The following is an 18264-nucleotide window of genomic DNA, read 5'->3' on the forward strand; positions in this document are numbered from 1 at the left end:
ATAGGTATGTCATTCAGATGACAGGTCAGAAAGAAGGCAGAGATAGAATACAAATTCATAGCCTTCTGTATCACCAACTATGCAGGGAGGCAAGCCTGCTCGAAATTCCAAGCGAATGGTTGTTTGCGAAGTGAGTTGGTGCTTCGGCAGAGAAAATAATCACCCAACGTGGGGCTCGAACCCACGACCCTGAGATTAAGAGTCTCATGCTCTACCGACTGAGCTAGCCAGGTACTTCAATGGTGATCTTGACTTGGTTTGAATATCGTACATCCCAGTTTCTGCAAAATATGGTGATCAGTGAGAGTGTTGTTGATGGATCCTGTGGTGCAATCTGTTAGCGTGTTGTACTTAAACAGCAGTATACAGCAATTAGATGACAAGGTTATGAGTTCAAGCCCCTAGGAGCAAGTATTGTTCTTGAAGCCTCTGCCTGTCTATTTCTTGTCCGGAAAATGATAATTTATTCAAGCCATTTAGGAGTACAATTCATTGGTAATAGGTATGTCATTGAGATGACAGGTCAGAGTGCAGGCAGAGATAGAATACAAATTCATAGCCTTCTGTATCACCAACTATGCAGGGAGGCAAGCCTGCTCGAAATTCCAAGCGGATGGTTGTTTGCGAAGTGAGTTGGTGCTTCGGCAGAGAAAATAATCACCTAACGTGGGGCTCGAACCCACGACCCTGAGATTAAGAGTCTCATGCTCAACCGACTGAGCTAGCCAGGTACCTGAATAGTATTTTTGACTTGGTACGAATATCGTACAGCCCAGTTTCTGCAAAATATGGTGATCAGTGAGTGTTGTTGATGGATCCTGTGGTGCAATCTGTTAGCGTGTTGTACTTATACAGCAGTATAAAGCAATTAGATGACAAGGTTATGAGTTCAAGCCCCACCAGGAGCAAGTATTCTTCTTGCCTGTCTATTTCTTGTCCGGAAAATGATAATTTATTCAAGCCATTTAGGAGTACAATTCATTGGTAATAGGTATGTCATTCAGATGACAGGTCAGAAAGAAGGCAGAGATAGAATACAAATTCATAGCCTTCTGTATCACCAACTATGCAGGGAGGCAAGCCTGCTCGAAATTCCAAGCGGATGGTTGTTTGCGAAGTGAGTTGGTGCTTCGGCAGAGAAAATAATCACCTAACGTGGGGCTCGAACCCACGACCCTGAGATTAAGAGTCTCATGCTCTACCGACTGAGCTAGCCAGGTGCCTCAATAGTATTTTTGACTTGGTACGAATATCGTACAGCCCAGTTTCTGTAAAATATGGTGATCAGTGAGTGTTGTTGATGGATCCTGTGGTGCAATCTGTTAGCGTGTTGTACTTAAACAGCAGTATACAGCAATTAGATGACAAGGTTATGAGTTCAAGCCCCTAGGAGCAAGTATTGTTCTTGAAGCCTCTGCCTGTCTATTTCTTGTCCGGAAAATGATAATTTATTCAAGCCATTTAGGAGTACAATTCATTGGTAATAGGTATGTCATTCAGATGACAGGTCAGAAAGAAGGCAGAGATAGAATACAAATTCATAGCCTTCTGTATCACCAACTATGCAGGGAGGCAAGCCTGCTCGAAATTCCAAGCGAATGGTTGTTTGCGAAGTGAGTTGGTGCTTCGGCAGAGAAAATAATCACCCAACGTGGGGCTCGAACCCACGACCCTGAGATTAAGAGTCTCATGCTCTACCGACTGAGCTAGCCAGGTACTTCGATGGTGATCTTGACTTGGTTTGAATATCGTACATCCCAGTTTCTGCAAAATATGGTGATCAGTGAGAGTGTTGTTGATGGATCCTGTGGTGCAATCTGTTAGCATGTTGTACTTATACAGCAGTATACAGCAATTAGATGACAAGGTTATGAGTTCAAGCCCCACCAGGAGCAAGTATTGTTCTTGAAGCCTCTGCCTGTCTATTTCTGGTCCGGAAAATGATAATTTATTCAAGCCATTTAGGAGTACAATTCATTGGTAATAGGTATGTCATTGAGATGACAGGTCAGAGTGCAGGCAGAGATAGAATACAAATTCATAGCCTTCTGTATCACCAACTATGCAGAGTGGCAAGCCTGCTCGAAATTCCAAGCGGATGGTTGTTTGCGAAGTGAGTTGGTGCTTCGGCAGAGAAAATAATCACCTAACGTGGGGCTCACGACCCTGAGATTAAGAGTCTCATGCTCTACCGACTGAGCTAGCCAGGTACCTCAATGGTGATCTTGACTTGGTTTGAATATCGTACATCCCAGTTTCTGCAAAATATGGTGATCAGTGCGTGTTGTTGATGGATCCTGTGGTGCAATCTGTTAGCGTGTTGTACTTATACAGCAGTATAAAGCAATTAGATGACAAGGTTATGAGTTCAAGCCCCACCAGGAGCATGTATTCTTCTTGCCTGTCTATTTCTTGTCCGGAAAATGATAATTTATTCAAGCCATTTAGGAGTACAATTCATTGGTAATAGGTATGTCATTCAGATGACAGGTCAGAGTGCAGGCAGAGATAGAATACAAATTCATAGCCTTCTGTATCACCAACTATGCAGGGAGGCAAGCCTGCTCGAAATTCCAAGCGGATGGTTGTTTGCGAAGTGAGTTGGTGCTTCGGCAGAGAAAATAATCACCTAACGTGGGGCTCGAACCCACGACCCTGAGATTAAGAGTCTCATGCTCTACCGACTGAGCTAGCCAGGTGCCTCAATAGTATTTTTGACTTGGTACGAATATCGTACAGCCCAGTTTCTGCAAAATATGGTGATCAGTGAGTGTTGTTGATGGATCCTGTGGTGCAATCTGTTAGCGTGTTGTACTTAAACAGCAATATACAGCAATTAGATGACAAGGTTATGAGTTCAAGCCCCACTAGGAGCAAGTATTGTTCTTGAAGCCTCTGCCTGTCTATTTCTTGTCCGGAAAATGATAATTTATTCAAGCCATTTAGGAGTACAATTCATTGGTAATAGGTATGTCATTGAGATGACAGGTCAGAGTGCAGGCAGAGATAGAATACAAATTCATAGCCTTCTGTATCACCAACTATGCAGAGTGGCAAGCCTGCTCGAAATTCCAAGCGGATGGTTGTTTGCGAAGTGAGTTGGTGCTTCGGCAGAGAAAATAATCACCTAACGTGGGGCTCACGACCCTGAGATTAAGAGTCTCATGCTCTACCGACTGAGCTAGCCAGGTACCTCAATGGTGATCTTGACTTGGTTTGAATATCGTACATCCCAGTTTCTGCAAAATATGGTGATCAGTGAGTGTTGTTGATGGATCCTGTGGTGCAATCTGTTAGCGTGTTGTACTTATACAGCAGTATAAAGCAATTAGATGACAAGGTTATGAGTTCAAGCCCCACCAGGAGCAAGTATTCTTCTTGCCTGTCTATTTCTTGTCCGGAAAATGATAATTTATTCAAGCCATTTAGGAGTACAATTCATTGGTAATAGGTATGTCATTCAGATGACAGGTCAGAGTGCAGGCAGAGATAGAATACAAATTCATAGCCTTCTGTATCACCAACTATGCAGGGTGCTCGAAATTCCAAGCGGATGGTTGTTTGCGAAGTGAGTTGGTGCTTCGGCAGAGAAAATAATCACCCAACGTGGGGCTCGAACCCACGACCCTGAGATTAAGAGTCTCATGCTCTACCGACTGAGCTAGCCAGGTACCTCAATGCTGATCTTGACTTGGTTTGAATATCGTACATCCCAGTTTCTGCAAAATATGGTGATCAGTGAGTGTTGTTGACGGATCCTGTGGTGCAATCTGTTAGCGTGTTGTACTTATACAGCAGTATAAAGCAATTAGATGACAAGGTTATGAGTTCAAGCCCCACCAGGAGCAAGTATTCTTCTTGCCTGTCTATTTCATGTCCGGAAAATGTTAATTTATTCAAGCCATTTAGGAGTACAATTCATTGGTAATAGGTATGTCATTGAGATGACAGGTCAGAGTGCAGGCAGAGATATAATACAAATTCATAGCCTTCTGTATCACCAACTATGCAGGGTGGCAAGCCTGCTCGAAATTCCAAGCGGATGGTTGTTTGCGAAGTGAGTTGGTGCTTCGGCAGAGAAAATAATCACCTAACGTGGGGCTCGAACCCACGACCCTGAGATTAAGAGTCTCATGCTCTACCGACTGAGCTAGCCAGGTACTTCAATGGTGATCTTGACTTGGTTTGAATATCGTACATCCCAGTTTCTGCAAAATATGGTGATCAGTGAGAGTGTTGTTGATGGATCCTGTGGTGCAATCTGTTAGCATGTTGTACTTATACAGCAGTATACAGCAATTAGATGACAAGGTTATGAGTTCAAGCCCCACCAGGAGCAAGTATTGTTCTTGAAGCCTCTGCCTGTCTATTTCTGGTCCGGAAAATGATAATTTATTCAAGCCATTTAGGAGTACAATTCATTGGTAATAGGTATGTCATTGAGATGACAGGTCAGAGTGCAGGCAGAGATAGAATACAAATTCATAGCCTTCTGTATCACCAACTATGCAGAGTGGCAAGCCTGCTCGAAATTCCAAGCGGATGGTTGTTTGCGAAGTGAGTTGGTGCTTCGGCAGAGAAAATAATCACCTAACGTGGGGCTCACGACCCTGAGATTAAGAGTCTCATGCTCTACCGACTGAGCTAGCCAGGTACCTCAATGGTGATCTTGACTTGGTTTGAATATCGTACATCCCAGTTTCTGCAAAATATGGTGATCAGTGAGTGTTGTTGATGGATCCTGTGGTGCAATCTGTTAGCGTGTTGTACTTATACAGCAGTATAAAGCAATTAGATGACAAGGTTATGAGTTCAAGCCCCACCAGGAGCAAGTATTCTTCTTGCCTGTCTATTTCTTGTCCGGAAAATGATAATTTATTCAAGCCATTTAGGAGTACAATTCATTGGTAATAGGTATGTCATTCAGATGACAGGTCAGAGTGCAGGCAGAGATAGAATACAAATTCATAGCCTTCTGTATCACCAACTATGCAGGGAGGCAAGCCTGCTCGAAATTCCAAGCGGATGGTTGTTTGCGAAGTGAGTTGGTGCTTCGGCAGAGAAAATAATCACCTAACGTGGGGCTCGAACCCACGACCCTGAGATTAAGAGTCTCATGCTCTACCGACTGAGCTAGCAAGGTGCCTCAATAGTATTTTCGACTTGGTTTGAATATCGTACATCCCAGTTTCTGCAAAATATGGTGATCAGTGAGGGTTGTTGATGGATCCTGTGGTGCAATCTGTTAGCGTGTTGTACTTAAACAGCAGTATACAGCAATTAGATGACAAGGTTATGAGTTCAAGCCACACTAGGAGCAAGTATTGTTCTTGAAGCCTCTGCCTGTCTATTTCTTGTCCGGAAAATGATAATTTATTCAAGCCATTTAGGAGTACAATTCATTGGTAATAGGTATGTCATTCAGATGACAGGTCAGAGTGCAGGCAGAGATAGAATACAAATTCATAGCCTTCTGTATCACCAACTATGCAGGGTGGCAAGCCTGCTCGAAATTCCAAGCGGATGGTTGTTTGCGAAGTGAGTTGGTGCTTCGGCAGAGAAAATAATCACCTAACGTGGGGCTCGAACCCACGACCCTGAGATTAAGAGTCTCATGCTCTACCGACTGAGCTAGCCAGGTGCCTCAATAGTATTTTTGACTTGGTTTGAATATCGTACATCCCAGTTTCTGCAAAATATGGTGATCAGTGAGGGTTGTTGATGGATCCTGTGGTGCAATCTGTTAGCGTGTTGTACTTAAACAGCAGTATACAGCAATTAGATGACAAGGTTATGAGTTCAAGCCCCACTAGGAGCAAGTATTGTTCTTGAAGCCTCTGCCTGTCTATTTCTTGTCCGGAAAATGATAATTTATTCAAGCCATTTAGGAGTACAATTCATTGGTAATAGGTATGTCATTCAGATGACAGGTCAGAGTGCAGGCAGAGATAGAATACAAATTCATAGCCTTCTGTATCACCAACTATGCAGGGAGGCAAGCCTGCTCGAAATTCCAAGCGGATGGTTGTTTGCGAAGTGAGTTGGTGCTTCGGCAGAGAAAATAATCACCTAACGTGGGGCTCGACCCCACGACCATGAGATTAAGAGTCTCATGCTTTACCGACTGAGCTAGCCAGGTGCCTCAATAGTATTTTTGACTTGGTTTGAATATCGTACATCCCAGTTTCTGCAAAATATGGTGATCAGTGAGGGTTGTTGATGGATCCTGTGGTGCAATCTGTTAGCGTGTTGTACTTAAACAGCAGTATACAGCAATTAGATGACAAGGTTATGAGTTCAAGCCCCACTAGGAGCAAGTATTGTTCTTGAAGCCTCTGCCTGTCTATTTCTTGTCCGGAAAATGATAATTTATTCAAGCCATTTAGGAGTACAATTCATTGGTAATAGGTATGTCATTCAGATGACAGGTCAGAGTGCAGGCAAAGATAGAATACAAATTCATAGCCTTCTGTATCACCAACTATGCAGGGTGGCAAGTCTGCTCGAAATTCCAAGCGGATGGTTGTTTGCGAAGTGAGTTGGTGCTTCGGCAGAGAAAATAATCACCCAGCGTGGGGCTCGAACCCACGACCCTGAGATTAAGAGTCTCATGCTCTACCGACTGAGCTAGCCAGGTGCCTCAATAGTATTTTTGACTTGGTTTGAATATCGTACATCCCAGTTTCTGCAAAATATGGTGATCAGTGAGGGTTGTTGATGGATCCTGTGGTGCAATCTGTTAGCGTGTTGTACTTAAACAGCAGTATACAGCAATTAAATGACAAGGTTATGAGTTCAAGCCCCACTAGGAGCAAGTATTGTTCTTGAAGCCTCTGCCTGTCTATTTCTTGTCCGGAAAATGATAATTTATTCAAGCCATTTAGGAGTACAATTCATTGGTAATAGGTATGTCATTCAGATGACAGGTCAGAGTGCAGGCAGAGATAGAATACAAATTCATAGCCTTCTGTATCACCAACTATGCAGGGTGCTCGAAATTCCAAGCGGATGGTTGTTTGCGAAGTGAGTTGGTGCTTCGGCAGAGAAAATAATCACCTAACGTGGGGCTCGTACCCACGACCCTGAGATTAAGAGTCTCATGCTCTACCGACTGAGCTAGCCAGGTGCCTCAATAGTATTTTTGACTTGGTATGAATATCGTACAGCCCAGTTTCTGCAAAATATGGTGATCAGTGAGGGTTGTTGATGGATCCTGTGGTGCAATCTGTTAGCGTGTTGTACTTATACAGCAGTATACAGCAATTAGATGACAAGGTTATGAGTTCAAGCCCCACCAGGAGCAAGTATTCTTCTTGCCTGTCTATTTCTTGTCCGGAAAATGATAATTTATTCAAGCCATTTAGGAGTACAATTCATTGGTAATAGGTATGTCATTCAGATGACAGGTCAGAGTGCAGGCAGAGATATAATACAAATTCATAGCCTTCTGTATCACCAACTATGCAGGGTGGCAAGCCTGCTCGAAATTCCAAGCGGATGGTTGTTTGCGAAGTGAGTTGGTGCTTCGGCAGAGAAAATAATCACCTAACGTGGGGCTCGAACCCACGACCCTGAGATTAAGAGTCTCATGCTCTACCGACTGAGCTAGCCAGGTGCCTCAATAGTATTTTTGACTTGGTACGAATATCGTACAGCCCAGTTTCTGCAAAATATGGTGATCAGTGAGTGTTGTTGATGGATCCTGTGGTGCAATCTGTTAGCGTGTTGTACTTAAACAGCAATATACAGCAATTAGATGACAAGGTTATGAGTTCAAGCCCCACTAGGAGCAAGTATTGTTCTTGAAGCCTCTGCCTGTCTATTTCTTGTCCGGAAAATGATAATTTATTCAAGCCATTTAGGAGTACAATTTATTGGTAATAGGTATGTCATTCAGATGACAGGTCAGAGTGCAGGCAGAGCTAGAATACAAATTCATAGCCTTCTGTATCACCAACTATGCAGAGTGGCAAGCCTGCTCGAAATTCCAAGCGGATGGTTGTTTGCGAAGTGAGTTGGTGCTTCGGCAGAGAAAATAATCACCTAACGTGGGGCTCGTACCCACGACCCTGAGATTAAGAGTCTCATGCTCTACCGACTGAGCTAGCCAGGTACCTGAATAGTATTTTTGACTTGGTACGAATATCGTACAGCCCAGTTTCTGCAAAATATGGTGATCAGTGAGTGTTGTTGATGGATCCTGTGGTGCAATCTGTGAGCGTGTTGTACTTATACAGCAGTATACAGCAATTAGATGACAAGGTTATGAGTTCAAGCCCCACCAGGAGCAAGTATTGTTCTTGAAGCCTCTTCCTGTCTATTTCTTGTCCGGAAAATGATAATTTATTCAAGCCATTTAGGAGTACAATTCATTGGTAATAGGTATGTCATTGAGATGACAGGTCAGAGTGCAGGCAGAGATAGAATACAAATTCATAGCCTTCTGTATCACCAACTATGCAGGGAGGCAAGCCTGCTCAAAATTCCAAGCGGATGGTTGTTGGCGAAGTGAGTTGGTGCTTCGGCAGAGAAAATAATCACCTAACGTGGGGCTCGAACCCACGACCCTGAGATTAAGAGTCTCATGCTCTACCGACTGAGCTAGCCAGGTGCCTCAATAGTATTTTTGACTTGGTTTGAATATCGTACATCCCAGTTTCTGCAAAATATGGTGATCAGTGAGGGTTGTTGATGGATCCTGTGGTGCAATCTGTTAGCGTGTTGTACTTAAACAGCAGTATACAGCAATTAGATGACAAGGTTATGAGTTCAAGCCCCACTAGGAGCAAGTATTGTTCTTGAAGCCTCTGCCTGTCTATTTCTTGTCCGGAAAATGATAATTTATTCAAGCCATTTAGGAGTACAATTCATTGGTAATAGGTATGTCATTCAGATGACAGGTCAGAGTGCAGGCAGAGATAGAATACAAATTCATAGCCTTCTGTATCACCAACTATGCAGGGTGCTCGAAATTCCAACCGGATGGTTGTTTGCGAAGTGAGTTGGTGCTTCGGCAGAGAAAATAATCACCCAACGTGGGGCTCGAACCCACGACCCTGAGATTAAGAGTCTCATGCTCTACCGACTGAGCTAGCCAGGTACCTCAATGCTGATCTTGACTTGGTTTGAATATCGTACATCCCAGTTTCTGCAAAATATGGTGATCAGTGAGTGTTGTTGACGGATCCTGTGGTGCAATCTGTTAGCGTGTTGTACTTATACAGCAGTATAAAGCAATTAGATGACAAGGTTATGAGTTCAAGCCCCACCAGGAGCAAGTATTCTTCTTGCCTGTCTATTTCTTGTCCGGAAAATGATAATTTATTCAAGCCATTTAGGAGTACAATTCATTGGTAATAGGTATGTCATTCAGATGACAGGTCAGAGTGCAGGCAGAGATAGAATACAAATTCATAGCCTTCTGTATCACCAACTATGCAGGGAGGCAAGCCTGCTCGAAATTCCAAGCGGATGGTTGTTTGCGAAGTGAGTTGGTGCTTCGGCAGAGAAAATAATCACCTAACATGGGGCTCGAACCCACGACCCTGAGATTAAGAGTCTCATGCTCTACCGACTGAGCTAGCCAGGTGCCTCAATAGTATGTTTGACTTGGTACGAATATCGTACAGCCCGGTTTCTGCAAAATATGGTGATCAGTGAGTGTTGTTGATGGATCCTGTGGTGCAATCTGTTAGCGTGTTGTACTTAAACAGCAATATACAGCAAATAGATGACAAGGTTATGAGTTCAAGCCCCACTAGGAGCAAGTATTGTTCTTGAAGCCTCTGCCTGTCTATTTCTTGTCCGGAAAATGATAATTTATTCAAGCCATTTAGGAGTACAATTCATTGGTAATAGGTATGTCATTCAGATGACAGGTCAGAGTGCAGGCAGAGATAGAATACAAATTCATAGCCTTCTGTATCACCAACTATGCAGGATGGCAAGCCTGCTCGAAATTCCAAGCGGATGGTTGTTTGCGAAGTGAGTTGGTGCTTCGGCAGAGAAAATAATCACCTAACGTGGGGCTCGAACCCACGACCCTGAGATTAAGAGTCTCATGCTCTACCGACTGAGCTAGCCAGGTGACTCAATAGTATTTTTGACTTGGTATGAATATCGTACAGCCCAGTTTCTGCAAAATATGGTGATCAGTGAGGGTTGTTGATGGATCCTGTGGTGCAATCTGTTAGCGTGTTGTACTTATACAGCAGTATACAGCAATTAGATGACAAGGTTATGAGTTCAAGCCCCACGAGGAGCAAGTATTGTTCTTGAAGCCTCTGCCTGTCTATTTCTTGTCCGGAAAATGATAATTTATTCAAGCCATTTAGGAGTACAATTTATTGGTAATAGGTATGTCATTCAGATGACAGGTCAGAGTGCAGGCAGAGCTAGAATACAAATTCATAGCCTTCTGTATCACCAACTATGCAGAGTGGCAAGCCTGCTCGAAATTCCAAGCGGATGGTTGTTTGCGAAGTGAGTTGGTGCTTCGGCAGAGAAAATAATCACCTAACGTGGGGCTCACGACCCTGAGATTAAGAGTCTCATGCTCTACCGACTGAGCTAGCCAGGTACCTCAATGGTGATCTTGACTTGGTTTGAATATCGTACATCCCAGTTTCTGCAAAATATGGTGATCAGTGAGTGTTGTTGATGGATCCTGTGGTGCAATCTGTTAGTGTGTTGTACTTATACAGCAGTATAAAGCAATTAGATGACAAGGTTATGAGTTCAAGCCCCACCAGGAGCAAGTATTCTTCTTGCCTGTCTATTTCTTGTCCGGAAAATGATAATTTATTCAAGCCATTTAGGAGTACAATTCATTGGTAGTAGGTATGTCATTCAGATGACAGGTCAGAGTGCAGGCAGAGCTAGAATTCAAATTCATAGCCTTCTGTATCACCAACTATGCAGGGAGGCAAGCCTGCTCGAAATTCCAAGCGGATGGTTGTTTGCGAAGTGAGTTGGTGCTTCGGCAGAGAAAATAATCACCTAACGTGGGGCTCGTACCCACGACCCTGAGATTAAGAGTCTCATGCTCTACCGACTGAGCTAGCCAGGTACCTGAATAGTATTTTTGACTTGGTACGAATATCGTACAGCCCAGTTTCTGCAAAATATGGTGATCAGTGAGTGTTGTTGATGGATCCTGTGGTGCAATCTGTGAGCGTGTTTTACTTATACAGCAGTATACAGCAATTAGATGACAAGGTTATGAGTTCAAGCCCCACCAGGAGCAAGTATTGTTCTTGAAGCCTCTTCCTGTCTATTTCTTGTCCGGAAAATGATAATTTATTCAAGCCATTTAGGAGTACAATTCATTGGTAATAGGTATGTCATTGAGATGACAGGTCAGAGTGCAGGCAGAGATAGAATACAAATTCATAGCCTTCTGTATCACCAACTATGCAGGGAGGCAAGCCTGCTCAAAATTCCAAGCGGATGGTTGTTGGCGAAGTGAGTTGGTGCTTCGGCAGAGAAAATAATCACCTAACGTGGGGCTCGAACCCACGACCCTGAGATTAAGAGTCTCATGCTCTACCGACTGAGCTAGCCAGGTGCCTCAATAGTATTTTTGACTTGGTTTGAATATCGTACATCCCAGTTTCTGCAAAATATGGTGATCAGTGAGGGTTGTTGATGGATCCTGTGGTGCAATCTGTTAGCGTGTTGTACTTAAACAGCAGTATACAGCAATTAGATGACAAGGTTATGAGTTCAAGCCCCACTAGGAGCAAGTATTGTTCTTGAAGCCTCTGCCTGTCTATTTCTTGTCCGGAAAATGATAATTTATTCAAGCCATTTAGGAGTACAATTCATTGGTAATAGGTATGTCATTCAGATGACAGGTCAGAGTGCAGGCAGAGATAGAATACAAATTCATAGCCTTCTGTATCACCAACTATGCAGGGTGCTCGAAATTCCAAGCGGATGGTTGTTTGCGAAGTGAGTTGGTGCTTCGGCAGAGAAAATAATCACCCAGCGTGGGGCTCGAACCCACAACCCTGAGATTAAGAGTCTCATGCTCTACCGACTGAGCTAGCCAGGTACCTCAATGGTGATCTTGACTTGGTTTGAATATCGTACATCCCAGTTTCTGCAAAATATGGTGATCAGTGAGTGTTGTTGATGGATCCTGTGGTGCAATCTGTTAGCGTGTTGTACTTATACAGCAGTATAAAGCAATTAGATGACAAGGTTATGAGTTCAAGCCCCACCAGGAGCAAGTATTCTTCTTGCCTGTCTATTTCTTGTCCGGAAAATGATAATTTATTCAAGCCATTTAGGAGTACAATTCATTGGTAGTAGGTATGTCATTCAGATGACAGGTCAGAGTGCAGGCAGAGCTAGAATACAAATTCATAGCCTTCTGTATCACCAACTATGCAGGGAGGCAAGCCTGCTCGAAATTCCAAGCGGATGGTTGTTTGCGAAGTGAGTTGGTGCTTCGGCAGAGAAAATAATCACCTAACGTGGGGCTCGTACCCACGACCCTGAGATTAAGAGTCTCATGCTCTACCGACTGAGCTAGCCAGGTACCTGAATAGTATTTTTGACTTGGTACGAATATCGTACAGCCCAGTTTCTGCAAAATATGGTGATCAGTGAGTGTTGTTGATGGATCCTGTGGTGCAATCTGTGAGCGTGTTGTACTTATACAGCAGTATACAGCAATTAGATGACAAGGTTATGAGTTCAAGCCCCACCAGGAGCAAGTATTGTTCTTGAAGCCTCTTCCTGTCTATTTCTTGTCCGGAAAATGATAATTTATTCAAGCCATTTAGGAGTACAATTCATTGGTAATAGGTATGTCATTGAGATGACAGGTCAGAGTGCAGGCAGAGATAGAATACAAATTCATAGCCTTCTGTATCACCAACTATGCAGGGTGGCAAGCCTGTCGAAATTCCAAGCGGATGGTTGTTTGCGAAGTGAGTTGGTGCTTCGGCAGAGAAAATAATCACCTAACGTGGGGCTCACGACCCTGAGATTAAGAGTCTCATGCTCTACCGACTGAGCTAGCCAGGTACCTCAATGGTGATCTTGACTTGGTTTGAATATCGTACATCCCAGTTTCTGTAAAATATGGTGATCAGTGAGTGTTGTTGATGGATCCTGTGGTGCAATCTGTTAGCGTGTTGTACTTATACAGCAGTATAAAGCAATTAGATGACAAGGTTATGAGTTCAAGCCCCACCAGGAGCAAGTATTCTTCTTGCCTGTCTATTTCTTGTCCGGAAAATGATAATTTATTCAAGCCATTTAGGAGTACAATTCATTGGTAATAGGTATGTCACTCAGATGACAGGTCAGAGTGCAGGCAGAGATAGAATACAAATTCATAGCCTTCTGTATCACCAACTATGCAGGAAGGCAAGCCTGCTCGAAATTCCAAGCGGATGGTTGTTTGCGAAGTGAGTTGGTGCTTCGGCAGAGAAAATAATCACCTAACGTGGGGCTCGAACCCACGACCCTGAGATTAAGAGTCTCATGCTCTACCGACTGAGCTAGCCAGGTGCCTCAATAGTGTTTTTGACTTGGTACGAATATCGTACAGCCCAGTTTCTGCAAAATATGGTGATCAGTGAGTGTTGTTGATGGATCCTGTGGTGCAATCTGTTAGCGTGTTGTACTTATACAGCAGTATACAGCAATTAGATGACAAGGTTATGAGTTCAAGCCCCACCAGGAGCAAGTATTGTTCTTGAAGCCTCTGCCTGTCTATTTCTTGTCCGGAAAATGATAATTTATTCAAGCCATTTAGGAGTACAATTCATTGGTAGTAGGTATGTCATTCAGATGACAGGTCAGAGTGCAGGCAGAGCTAGAATACAAATTCATAGCCTTCTGTATCACCAACCATGCAGAGTGGCAAGCCTGTTCGAAATTCCAAGCGGATGGTTGTTTGCGAAGTGAGTTGGTGCTTCGGCAGAGAAAATAATCACCTAACGTGGGGCTCGAACCCACGACCCTGAGATTAAGAGTCTCATGCTCTACCGACTGAGCTAGCCAGGTGCCTCAATGGTGATTTTGACTTGGTTTGAATATCGTACATCCCAGTTTCTGCAAAATATGGTGATCAGTGAGTGTTGTTGATGGATCCTGTGGGGCAATCTGTTAGCGTGTTGTACTTATACAGCAGTATACAGCAATTAGATGACAAGGTTATGAGTTCAAGCCCCACCAGGAGCAAGTATTGTTCTTGAAGCCTCTGCCTGTCTATTTCTTGTCCGGAAAATGATAATTTATTCAAGCCATTTAGGAGTACAATTCATTGGTAATAGGTATGTCATTCAGATGACAGGTCAGAGTGCAGGCAGAGATAGAATACAAATTCATAGCCTTCTGTATCACCAACTATGCAGGGAGGCAAGCCTGCTCGAAATTCCAAGCGGATGGTTGTTTGCGAAGTGAGTTGGTGCTTCGGCAGAGAAAATAATCACCTAACGTGGGGCTCGTACCCACGACCCTGAGATTAAGAGTCTCATGCTCTACCGACTGAGCTAGCCAGGTGCCTCAATAGTATTTTTGACTTGGTATGAATATCGTACAGCCCAGTTTCTGCAAAATATGGTGATCAGTGAGGGTTGTTGATGGATCCTGTGGTGCAATCTGTTAGCGTGTTGTACTTATACAGCAGTATACAGCAATTAGATGACAAGGTTATGAGTTCAAGCCCCACCAGGAGCAAGTATTGTTCTTGAAGCCTCTGCCTGTCTATTTCTTGTCCGGAAAATGATAATTTATTCAAGCCATTTAGGAGTACAATTCATTGGTAATAGGTATGTCATTCAGATGACAGGTCAGAGTGCAGGCAGAGCTAGAATACAAATTCATAGCCTTCTGTATCACCAACTATGCAGAGTGGCAAGCCTGCTCGAAATTCCAAGCGGATGGTTGTTTGCGAAGTGAGTTGGTGCTTCGGCAGAGAAAATAATCACCTAACGTGGGGCTAACGACCCTGAGATTAAGAGTCTCATGCTCTACCGACTGAGCTAGCCAGGTACCTCAATGGTGATCTTGACTTGGTTTGAATATCGTACATCCCAGTTTCTGCAAAATATGGTGATCAGTGAGTGTTGTTGATGGATCCTGTGGTGCAATCTGTTACCGTGTTGTACTTATACAGCAGTATAAAGCAATTAGATGACAAGGTTATGAGTTCAAGCCCCACCAGGAGCAAGTATTCTTCTTGCCTGTCTATTTCTTGTCCGGAAAATGATAATTTATTCAAGCCATTTAGGAGTACAATTCATTGGTAATAGGTATGTCATTCAGATGACAGGTCAGAGTGCAGGCAGAGATAGAATACAAATTCATAGCCTTCTGTATCACCAACTATGCAGGAAGGCAAGCCTGCTCGAAATTCCAAGCGGATGGTTGTTTGCGAAGTGAGTTGGTGCTTCGGCAGAGAAAATAATCACCTAACGTGGGGCTCACGACCCTGAGATTAAGAGTCTCATGCTCTACCGACTGAGCTAGCCAGGTACCTCAATGGTGATCTTGACTTGGTTTGAATATCGTACATCCCAGTTTCTGCAAAATATGGTGATCAGTGAGTGTTGTTGATGGATCCTGTGGTGCAATCCTTAAACTGGGATGTACGATTTTCAAACCAAGTCAAGATCACCATTGAGGTACCTGGCTAGCTCAGTCGGTAGAGCATGAGACTCTTAATCTCAGGGTCGTGAGTTGGTGCTTCGGCAGAGAAAATAATTACCCAACGTCGGGCTCGAACCCACGACCCTGAGATTAAGAGTCTCATGCTCTACCGACTGAGCTAGCCAGGTACCTCAATGGTGCTCTTGACTTGGTTTGAAAATCGTACATCCCAGTTTCTGCAAAATATGGTGATCAGTGAGGGTTGTTGATGGATCCTGTGGTGCAATCTGTTAGCGTGTTGTACTTATACAGCAGTATACAGCAATTAGATGACAAGGTTATGAGTTCAAGCCCCACCAGGAGCAAGTATTGTTCTTGAAGCCTCTGCCTGTCTATTTCTTGTCCGGAAAATGATAATTTATTCAAGCCATTTAGGAGTACAATTCATTGGTAATAGGTATGTCATTCAGATGACAGGTCAGAGTGCAGGCAGAGCTAGAATACAAATTCATAGCCTTCTGTATCACCAACTATGCAGAGTGGCAAGCCTGCTCGAAATTCCAAGCGGATGGTTGTTTGCGAAGTGAGTTGGTGCTTCGGCAGAGAAAATAATCACCTAACGTGGGGCTAACGACCCTGAGATTAAGAGTCTCATGCTCTACCGACTGAGCTAGCCAGGTACCTCAATGGTGATCTTGACTTGGTTTGAATATCGTACATCCCAGTTTCTGCAAAATATGGTGATCAGTGAGTGTTGTTGATGGATCCTGTGGTGCAATCTGTTACCGTGTTGTACTTATACAGCAGTATAAAGCAATTAGATGACAAGGTTATGAGTTCAAGCCCCACCAGGAGCAAGTATTCTTCTTGCCTGTCTATTTCTTGTCCGGAAAATGATAATTTATTCAAGCCATTTAGGAGTACAATTCATTGGTAATAGGTATGTCATTCAGATGACAGGTCAGAGTGCAGGCAGAGATAGAATACAAATTCATAGCCTTCTGTATCACCAACTATGCAGGAAGGCAAGCCTGCTCGAAATTCCAAGCGGATGGTTGTTTGCGAAGTGAGTTGGTGCTTCGGCAGAGAAAATAATCACCTAACGTGGGGCTCACGACCCTGAGATTAAGAGTCTCATGCTCTACCGACTGAGCTAGCCAGGTACCTCAATGGTGATCTTGACTTGGTTTGAATATCGTACATCCCAGTTTCTGCAAAATATGGTGATCAGTGAGTGTTGTTGATGGATCCTGTGGTGCAATCCTTAAACTGGGATGTACGATTTTCAAACCAAGTCAAGATCACCATTGAGGTACCTGGCTAGCTCAGTCGGTAGAGCATGAGACTCTTAATCTCAGGGTCGTGAGTTGGTGCTTCGGCAGAGAAAATAATTACCCAACGTCGGGCTCGAACCCACGACCCTGAGATTAAGAGTCTCATGCTCTACCGACTGAGCTAGCCAGGTACCTCAATGGTGCTCTTGACTTGGTTTGAAAATCGTACATCCCAGTTTCTGCAAAATATGGTGATCAGTGAGTGTTGTTGATGGATCCTGTGGTGCAATCTGTTAGCGTGTTGTACTTATACAGCAGTATAAAGCAATTAGATGACAAGGTTATGAGTTCAAGCCCCACCAGGAGCAAGTATTCTTCTTGCCTGTCTATTTCTTGTCCGGAAAATGATAATTTATTCAAGCCATTTAGGAGTACAATTCATTGGTAATAGGTGTGTCATTCAGATGACAGGTCAGAGTGCAGGCAGAGATAGAATACAAATTCATAGCCTTCTGTATCACCAACTATGCAGGGAGGCAAGCCTGCTCGAAATTCCAAGCGGATGGTTGTTTGCGAAGTGAGTTGGTGCTTCGGCAGAGAAAATAATCACCTAACGTGGGGCTCGAACCCACGACCCTGAGATTAAGAGTCTCATGCTCTACCGACTGAGCTAGCCAGGTGCCTCAATGGTGATTTTGACTTGGTTTGAATATCGTACATCCCAGTTTCTGCAAAATATGGTGATCAGTGAGGGTTGTTGATGGATCCTGTGGTGCAATCTGTTAGCGTGTTGTACTTAAACAGCAATATACAGCAATTAGATGACAAGGTTATGAGTTCAAGCCCCACTAGGAGCAAGTATTGTTCTTGAAGCCTCTGCCTGTCTATTTCTTGTCCGGAAAATGGTAATTTATTCAAGCCATTTAGGAGTACAATTCATTGGTAATAGGTATGTCATTCAGATGACAGGTCAGAGTGCAGGCAGAGATAGAATACAAATTCATAGCCTTCTGTATCACCAACTATGCAGGGTGGCAAGCCTGCTCGAAATTCCAAGCGGATGGTTGTTTGCGAAGTGAGTTGGTGCTTCGGCAGAGAAAATAATCACCCAGCGTGGGGCTCGAACCCACGACCCTGAGATTAAGAGTCTCATGCTCTACCGACTGAGCTAGCCAGGTACCTCAATGGTGATCTTGACTTGGTTTGAATATCGTACATCCCAGTTTCTGCAAAATATGGTGATCAGTGAGTGTTGTTGATGGATCCTGTGGTGCAATCCTTAAACTGGGATGTACGATTTTCAAACCAAGTCAAGATCACCATTGAGGTACCTGGCTAGCTCAGTCGGTAGAGCATGAGACTCTTAATCTCAGGGTCGTGA

The 18264-nt window shown here is 43.7% G+C and overlaps 29 non-coding genes across 29 annotated transcripts; all 29 read right to left on the reverse strand.

Moving 5' to 3' along the window:
* Positions 1–160: 160 nt before the first annotated feature.
* trnak-cuu lies at positions 161–233 on the reverse strand. Its single transcript has one exon. It is a non-coding gene; the product is annotated as a tRNA-Lys (tRNA).
* A 425-nt stretch (positions 234–658) lies between these two features.
* Positions 659–731, reverse strand: trnak-cuu. The gene has a single exon. It is a non-coding gene; the product is annotated as a tRNA-Lys (tRNA).
* Positions 732–1147: 416 nt separating this feature from the next.
* On the reverse strand, positions 1148–1220 carry trnak-cuu. Its single transcript has one exon. It is a non-coding gene; the product is annotated as a tRNA-Lys (tRNA).
* A 423-nt stretch (positions 1221–1643) lies between these two features.
* On the reverse strand, positions 1644–1716 carry trnak-cuu. Its single transcript has one exon. It is a non-coding gene; the product is annotated as a tRNA-Lys (tRNA).
* A 910-nt stretch (positions 1717–2626) lies between these two features.
* Positions 2627–2699, reverse strand: trnak-cuu. Its single transcript has one exon. It is a non-coding gene; the product is annotated as a tRNA-Lys (tRNA).
* An 899-nt stretch (positions 2700–3598) lies between these two features.
* Positions 3599–3671, reverse strand: trnak-cuu. Its single transcript has one exon. It is a non-coding gene; the product is annotated as a tRNA-Lys (tRNA).
* Positions 3672–4087: 416 nt separating this feature from the next.
* On the reverse strand, positions 4088–4160 carry trnak-cuu. The gene has a single exon. It is a non-coding gene; the product is annotated as a tRNA-Lys (tRNA).
* A 910-nt stretch (positions 4161–5070) lies between these two features.
* trnak-cuu lies at positions 5071–5143 on the reverse strand. The gene has a single exon. It is a non-coding gene; the product is annotated as a tRNA-Lys (tRNA).
* Positions 5144–5568: 425 nt separating this feature from the next.
* On the reverse strand, positions 5569–5641 carry trnak-cuu. Its single transcript has one exon. It is a non-coding gene; the product is annotated as a tRNA-Lys (tRNA).
* A 425-nt stretch (positions 5642–6066) lies between these two features.
* Positions 6067–6139, reverse strand: trnak-cuu. Its single transcript has one exon. It is a non-coding gene; the product is annotated as a tRNA-Lys (tRNA).
* A 425-nt stretch (positions 6140–6564) lies between these two features.
* Positions 6565–6637, reverse strand: trnak-cuu. Its single transcript has one exon. It is a non-coding gene; the product is annotated as a tRNA-Lys (tRNA).
* A 416-nt stretch (positions 6638–7053) lies between these two features.
* On the reverse strand, positions 7054–7126 carry trnak-cuu. The gene has a single exon. It is a non-coding gene; the product is annotated as a tRNA-Lys (tRNA).
* Positions 7127–7542: 416 nt separating this feature from the next.
* On the reverse strand, positions 7543–7615 carry trnak-cuu. The gene has a single exon. It is a non-coding gene; the product is annotated as a tRNA-Lys (tRNA).
* A 425-nt stretch (positions 7616–8040) lies between these two features.
* trnak-cuu lies at positions 8041–8113 on the reverse strand. The gene has a single exon. It is a non-coding gene; the product is annotated as a tRNA-Lys (tRNA).
* Positions 8114–8538: 425 nt separating this feature from the next.
* trnak-cuu lies at positions 8539–8611 on the reverse strand. Its single transcript has one exon. It is a non-coding gene; the product is annotated as a tRNA-Lys (tRNA).
* A 416-nt stretch (positions 8612–9027) lies between these two features.
* trnak-cuu lies at positions 9028–9100 on the reverse strand. The gene has a single exon. It is a non-coding gene; the product is annotated as a tRNA-Lys (tRNA).
* A 416-nt stretch (positions 9101–9516) lies between these two features.
* trnak-cuu lies at positions 9517–9589 on the reverse strand. Its single transcript has one exon. It is a non-coding gene; the product is annotated as a tRNA-Lys (tRNA).
* A 425-nt stretch (positions 9590–10014) lies between these two features.
* trnak-cuu lies at positions 10015–10087 on the reverse strand. The gene has a single exon. It is a non-coding gene; the product is annotated as a tRNA-Lys (tRNA).
* A 908-nt stretch (positions 10088–10995) lies between these two features.
* On the reverse strand, positions 10996–11068 carry trnak-cuu. Its single transcript has one exon. It is a non-coding gene; the product is annotated as a tRNA-Lys (tRNA).
* A 425-nt stretch (positions 11069–11493) lies between these two features.
* On the reverse strand, positions 11494–11566 carry trnak-cuu. The gene has a single exon. It is a non-coding gene; the product is annotated as a tRNA-Lys (tRNA).
* Positions 11567–11982: 416 nt separating this feature from the next.
* Positions 11983–12055, reverse strand: trnak-cuu. The gene has a single exon. It is a non-coding gene; the product is annotated as a tRNA-Lys (tRNA).
* Positions 12056–12471: 416 nt separating this feature from the next.
* Positions 12472–12544, reverse strand: trnak-cuu. The gene has a single exon. It is a non-coding gene; the product is annotated as a tRNA-Lys (tRNA).
* Positions 12545–13451: 907 nt separating this feature from the next.
* On the reverse strand, positions 13452–13524 carry trnak-cuu. Its single transcript has one exon. It is a non-coding gene; the product is annotated as a tRNA-Lys (tRNA).
* Positions 13525–13949: 425 nt separating this feature from the next.
* On the reverse strand, positions 13950–14022 carry trnak-cuu. The gene has a single exon. It is a non-coding gene; the product is annotated as a tRNA-Lys (tRNA).
* A 425-nt stretch (positions 14023–14447) lies between these two features.
* Positions 14448–14520, reverse strand: trnak-cuu. The gene has a single exon. It is a non-coding gene; the product is annotated as a tRNA-Lys (tRNA).
* A 1204-nt stretch (positions 14521–15724) lies between these two features.
* On the reverse strand, positions 15725–15797 carry trnak-cuu. Its single transcript has one exon. It is a non-coding gene; the product is annotated as a tRNA-Lys (tRNA).
* A 1204-nt stretch (positions 15798–17001) lies between these two features.
* trnak-cuu lies at positions 17002–17074 on the reverse strand. Its single transcript has one exon. It is a non-coding gene; the product is annotated as a tRNA-Lys (tRNA).
* A 416-nt stretch (positions 17075–17490) lies between these two features.
* trnak-cuu lies at positions 17491–17563 on the reverse strand. The gene has a single exon. It is a non-coding gene; the product is annotated as a tRNA-Lys (tRNA).
* Positions 17564–17988: 425 nt separating this feature from the next.
* trnak-cuu lies at positions 17989–18061 on the reverse strand. The gene has a single exon. It is a non-coding gene; the product is annotated as a tRNA-Lys (tRNA).
* Positions 18062–18264: the final 203 nt, after the last annotated feature.

The sequence above is a fragment of the Oncorhynchus mykiss genome, unplaced genomic scaffold (assembly GCF_013265735.2).
Source record: "Oncorhynchus mykiss isolate Arlee unplaced genomic scaffold, USDA_OmykA_1.1 un_scaffold_218, whole genome shotgun sequence".
NCBI lineage: Eukaryota > Metazoa > Chordata > Actinopteri > Salmoniformes > Salmonidae > Oncorhynchus > Oncorhynchus mykiss.